Here is a 6931-nt window from a genome sequence, read left to right as displayed (position 1 = left end):
TTCTGTTAGCTAGTGTATGCGTATCTGTCAGTGAATGTGTGTGTGTGTATTTAGAATGTGGGGTGGGGGGAAAGGTTGGGTGGGGGTGGCAAGGGGGGGGGGGGGGGGGCGCCTGAGTTTTTTCCTGCCTAGGGCAGCACAAAACCAGGATACACCACTGCCTACATGTGATGATAGCCACTGGTGGCATGTAAGTAACCATTGACACTTAATAATTTAAAGGTAAGTATGTGTAGTATTTTATTGCAGTATTGTTGCCCTGTAGTCAGAAATCAATCTGTGTAGGATGTGTACTCTGTGTGAAATGTAGAACCCTGTCCCAATCCAGTTAAATCCAATCAGAGCCACGGCACATTTAGCAATTGAGGAGGCAAAATAGAAACATTGTTTAATTTCTCCTCTTCTTTGTATGCCCTCTCTAGGCCAGGGTTAGGCAATATTCGGCACTCCATATATTGTACCACAATGTCCACAATGCTTTTATAAACATAATGCTGAAAAAGTATCAGGTTAAGGAATAATGATATAATATGTCATAACAAACCGGCCTACATCTACATAGAATGTTCAACTCATTTAACAAATGCAAAATACTTTACTGAGAGGGTAGTGGATGCATGGAATAGCCTTCCTGCTGAAGTGGTAGAGGTTAACACAGTGAGGGAGTTTAAGCATGCGTGGGATAGGCATAAGGCTACCCTAACTATAAGATAAGGCCAGGGAATAATAAAAGTATTTAGAAAATTGGGCAGACTAGATGGCCCGAATGGTTCTTATCTGCCGTCACATTCCCTGTCTCTATGTTCCTAAAATAAGCAGGATATTTCATAGTAGCTCAAGGTCTTTAGGGACCACATTGTGATTCTTAATGGATTACAAATATGTCCCTTAAGGGGTTAAAATGTCAGGAGGGTGTGAATTTCTGTGTAATTCTTAGGTCACCACCAAGGCATCCAGAGAGCTTCCTGCCTGTCATGCATTTCTGCAGCAGTTTCAACACTCCTGTATTTATTACCTGCACTAGACCTCAATTATCTGGCTGCTTCTAGATCCACTCCATCCTATTGCTTGGACTAAATACTTTCTGTTGGATTATTTATACTCGAACAGTTTCCTCTTTGGTCTCCTGGAAGTAGCAATATGAAGTGCCCTATATTCTGTGACTGTGACTGTGGGACTGACAGTTAGATCAGATGACATATTTAGAAAGAGTAAGTTGTAACATGTTTTGAGACTTAAGGGCTATAATTTAATTTAATGGGACACTCTACGCACCAAAACAACTTTAGCTCAATTTTGGCGTACTGATCAATTCTCAAAACTGCTCAATTCTCTCACATGCAGGGTAATGTACTAAAGTACAAATGGACCAAACACCATTTTCTGCAGCAATGGGGGACATTCAGACCGCAAATTCCAGATATTGTTCAAACAATGTATTTTTCTGAGCAGGCTCCAAATGAGACTAAAATTTGGTCCAGGTTTCAGTGAGCAGCAGCATAAACGCCTCATCTCTTAGGAATATTAGCAAGCCTAGTATTTTTTTGCGATTCAAGTTTTTCTTATATGACGTTTTGGGGGGATGAAGAAAAGAAGACCTTACAAGACAGATGACTTCTGACAGTAAGTATGATTTTTTTTTCTTACAACTATTAAAATTATTAGCCCATCCCTCACTATTGTTAGGGTGACACGGGTAGGTTTGGAGACTTTCTACTAGGAAGGAGGCCAATGGCGTGGGAATCTGTAGACACTGTGTAGGGGATTAACAGGGGCAAGATTGTCATGTCCAACCTCCGCTTATCACATTTAATACCCCCACCTTAAGCCCATGGGTGTTGAGTGAACAATAGCATATCCACTGCCCATTGATTATTAAATGTTAATGGGTGATGGAGAAATTAAATGTCCCCCATTATTATTTTATTAGCCCCTAACCGCTGACCTGGGGTTAGGCCAGGCAGTGATCTGTCAACTATCCGTTTTTATATTTTTATGTCCCTACTGTGGCGGTAGTCACCATCACAGGGGGCTGAAGATGAACACTTTTTGGAGGTTCCTAGATTGCTCCTATGTTTTAGTCACCCTGTGCCCATTATAGGTACAGGGTGTGTAATGTTAGTTATTTTCCTTCCCCCCTTTCCTTGTTGTTTTCCAAGAAAAGCATTGTCCCATTGTTCCAGAGACCCATTTCTCCTGCTGTATATAATGTTTTTTAGGAGTTTTCTTGTACTATGGGGGATAATTGTGTTAGCAAGTCTAAGGTAAACAGAAGGGAAGAAATTAGTTTATAATACAATAGCTATTGTGCAATGTATCTTGGTGTCAGGCAGGTAATTCAATTTATAGACTCTTGACCTAATTCTGTGCCAGACACCAAGACTCCAAGGAGTGACTTGTATTTTTTGTGTGATGACTATATAAACCTGTGGTTTAGTCAATAAAACTAGTTCTACTTCACCCTTCACTAAATCTTGGCTAGTGTTTGGGTAAGACCGCTAAACAACAATACACTCTGCAGGAGAGAGTGATCATTTGGAGGTGTAACACAGGACCCTGTTTCAGGGTGGGAAACTCCGGATAGACCCACAAAGGGCTGAAACACTGAGTGTCCCGGTTCCAGCTAGGAAGCGAGCTTGGCAGAGGTAGCCATCTGAGGTACCAGGCAGTCTGCCACACCTACCTAATGTTTACAGAGTGGTGCTTTTCTAGCTACGGGGCAGCAATAGCTATAGGCTATAGGCTTTCCCCCCCACATTTTAATATGGCAGCTGGCTAGCAAGCACTGGCCAAATGCCAAATGGCAAACTTTTGCACTGTCTATGATATTTAACTAGATGATTGCGCTGACAGCAGGAAAATAGTATTTCAAATTATCATTCGCTTGCCTAGAAGCAAGTAAATGATAATTTGCCAATATGCATCCTGCACTAAAATCGGTGCTCTGAACATATTCCAAATGGTATACTTTGTACAGGGTTTGGATGTGAAGAGTACTGTTTTTAAACTAGATACAGAATGCATCTGACTGAATTCTGACTGGAATAAGCTTTAGTAAATATGAAATTTGACATTATGGAACAGAATTCGTACATTTTCACCGGATTTTGTCAATCCATGAACAAAACACTGTTTAGTGAATAACCGTGATAGTTTTTCAGCCCTTGCCACAATTTCCTTGGCTGTAACTCACACAGTCTCCATGATAAAAAGGATTTTTTTTACAGCACAGGGTGTTTACTTTAGACGTTCTTATCTCCTACACTGCTAATCCCAAGGGTGTGCATTAACAAACCATTGTATAAAGCTCTTCTAAATAGCTTTTTAGAATTAGTTTTCTTCAAATCTAGACCTATGCAGTTAATACCAACCTCACCTCAATACTCTTTATACTTGGTTCTTCAGTACCCCTCTCTCCCTCTATGCATCTCCCAGGCCCCCATCCCAACTCCTGTTCTATTGAGGGGCTAAGCATTTTCCTCTGCCCGGTCTCTCATTGGACCTTTGAGCAGTCTAGAAAGTGAGTGGCTGGAGAGGCGAGATGTGAGTTGGTAGAGGGATACACAGAGCACTCATTTCTGATTTCGAGTTTCCAGCTTTACATTTACCTACACCCAGCCATTGTAATTTATACAATAAATTATTTGCATATTAAAAGTGGACTGCATGAGAGCACAATTAATGCAATATTTGTTACATAAGTCAACATGAGTAATCCATAAACAACCAGAATGCAGCAGAAACTCATCAACTGGATTTAAACACAATACGCATAATGCCTAATATATAAATCAGTTAGGGTGAACTAGGTAGACATGTGTTTAGTTTAAAATGACTGGATAAATACATCTTTGGTATCTGTCAGCAAAGGGATAAATTGTACAAGTGTAGTGCTACAGTTTAAATATCCAAAAGATTACAGCTAACAAATGGCTAAAACATCCTGAGTTAGCTCAATTCTCTTTGCTGGGCTGAAAGTCATGAAATCCCAAATGGAGGTCTACTAAAAAGTCTTAATTTCAGTATTATATATATTCCATATCTTAACTCCAGGAGACAACAGGGTGTTTTCACCAAGGCAATGGTTCCCAAACCAGTCCTCATGGCCCATTAACAATGCAGGATTTATGTATTTCCCTGTTTTATTTCAATGGAGATTCTGACAAAACCTGGGCTGCTGGTGGGAAAACCTTCTCTGTCTACAAAGTGTGTGGTGGGGGGGGGGGGGGGGGTGGGGGGGTGGAGGGGGTTGCAAGTGTTAATAAATTGGCTTAGAGTGCTAAGAAAACAAGCAAATAATATTAGAGGGTGCGTGTAACCATGACTCTTGATAAACTAAAAAACAGTCTTGTGGCTGGCGACCCACTCACTTCACTATTCGCTGCGGTATGGGAGCTAACAAATAAACAAAGGGTTCTCTGTCTGCCTATAAGCCTTAGAAACATAGAATGTGACGGCAAATATGAACCGTTTGGTTCATCGAGTCAGCCCAATTTTCTACTTAGTCCCTGGCCTTTCATTAGTCCCTGGCCTTATCTTATAGTTAGGATAGCCTTATGCCTATCCCACGCATGCTTAAACTCCTTTACTGTGTTAACCTCTACCACTTCAGCTGGAAGGCTATTCCATGCATCCACTACCCTCTCAGTAAAGTAATACTTCCTGATATTATTTTTAAACCTTTGCCCCTCTAATTTAAGACTATGTCCTCTTGTTGTGGTAGTTTTTCTTCTTTTAAATATAGTCTCCTCCTTTACTATGTCATTTGTGGTTATTACGGACATCCCATATGCTTTCCTCTATAACTGTTACAGGGTCTCCAATTCCCTGACCCACTAATGCAAAATCAATCTCTTAGTTAATGCACCAAAGGGATCTAGAGCTTCCTTTAAGAGTCTTACAAAAATATTGGCAAAGCCTCCCAAGACACACAATCCCAGACAGACACACACATATATACACTGGTACATACACACACAAATTCCCTGCCAGACACACACAGATACACACACTCCCAGATAAATGTACAAATATAACTATATATAAATGTTATCAGTCACCCTCCTTCTTGCCTACATTTTGGGTGTAGGAGAACGGGTTCCAAGGTGTTTTGGGGAGCAGGCAGTAACAGCTTTTCTCCTCCAGGTGAAAGGTACTCAGGGAAAGGGAAATTCCCATTCCGATGCAAAGTTTTTTATAATTCTTTTGAAGTCCCCAAATGCTACTCCATGCACTCAGTGCCTTTTGACTATATAAATGGACATAAGGGTGTTTTCCAGTAGCCTTTCTTTGTTTAGGTGTGTGATTATTTATTTAAGAGGTGTTCACACCAGTACTGAGGGGGTAATAATGTCAAACAAGTTTACTTTCTTGAAACAATGCTTGTTATGAAAAGATCTGTGTGTTTGCTCAGAGTATCAGCTTACAGTATGTGCATATGATTTTATCATTGCAAAGCCATAAAATGTGAGCGTCACACAATTTAATTAAACATTGAAATCGCCTATTACATGCATTCACATTTTTTTCATTTATATACATTTGAATATCTATGAAAAACTTGGAATGGAATAACAACTGCGTTGGTTCCAAGGCACAGCCAGGGCATAGATTGCAAATGAGGACAAGAAATTGCAACATTGTTTCCTTACTTCTCTGTAAACGTTCTCTACGCCAAGTGAAAACAACAGAGTTTATAACAATGATTGACTGATTGACAGGGATTTCAGGATGGAGTTAAATACAGTGTCATGGATTTTACTTTCAATTTCATACCTCACAAATAACTGCTTATTAAAGATGGAAAATAATTAAACGTAATTTTATAAATCCTGGAAAGCAACGATTCCCCTTTAAGGGAATGAGTACTACACATCCTGCAAAAAGTGATATCACACCTCATATTAGATTTATGTATGCTTTATAGGGATACATCTTTCTTGTGACATTTATTGTTCAAGCAAGTCTACTGTATTATGTGCCATTCTGGTAAACTCATAGTGGTGAATCACATTGTTATCACTGGAAACCAATTCAGAAATGGCAATGGGAATATCTATTGTGCAGAATGACCAAGACAGGGCTTGACACCACAATACCTCCTCCTTCGTCATATAACGGTAGCTTGAGCTATTTATTACATACGAAGTTAGGAGCTTTAAGCCCTGTTAATGACTTCTAATGAGTTGGTACAATAGAATGTCCATGAGAGACCAATGACAGTAACACGTCTGCTGAAAGGACAACTCTCATTACGTTTTCACCCCACTTCTTATTTTTTTTAAAAACTTTACATTTAATTAAACTTTAATGTATTTTTTGTTTTGTTTTTGATTTATCTTTTTATTGATTTTTTTTTTTACCTAGCCGAGCAGCCACGTCGGGTCAGGTTCTACTATTATCTGACCAGCTGCTACTCAGTTACGTGTTACGAGCAATTGTAGCAGCAAGCTGACAGTTTCCCATTAAGCCACTTTTCCTGAAACGTTCAGGAAGAATTAGGCACACCAACAAGACTGGGACACCAACAAAACTGGGCAAATTAAAGTAGCACCATCACTATGCAGGCTTCATTCTTATATGAGTCTCTTTTTTTGGTCTCTCAATGCACCCTCGTTCTGTTTTTTTAAAATTCTATTTGGCTTTTTTAGTTACAAATAAAAAGTATAGACTAATCTTTCTTATGGGAAACATGATTTTTTTTTGGCAATGGGGCGAAGCTTAGTCAAAGTTCTATTTCAGCAGCTAAGCTAATTTACCCACAATCCACCAGTCAAAAAATTCTACAGAACGGCAAACTGCAGACATCATGGACAGAGGGAAACAAGTTAATAAATCTAAATGAAAGCAAGGGGTGGATATAATCATTACAAACACTGTAAAGGAAATGAAAGCTAAAAGGAAAATAACCTTGACATTGCCTCTTTAAGCA

This window comes from Pelobates fuscus, chromosome 6, assembly GCF_036172605.1.
Source record: "Pelobates fuscus isolate aPelFus1 chromosome 6, aPelFus1.pri, whole genome shotgun sequence".
NCBI lineage: Eukaryota > Metazoa > Chordata > Amphibia > Anura > Pelobatidae > Pelobates > Pelobates fuscus.
The sequence above is the reverse complement of the archived record's forward strand: the minus strand, read 5'-3'. Positions refer to the sequence as shown.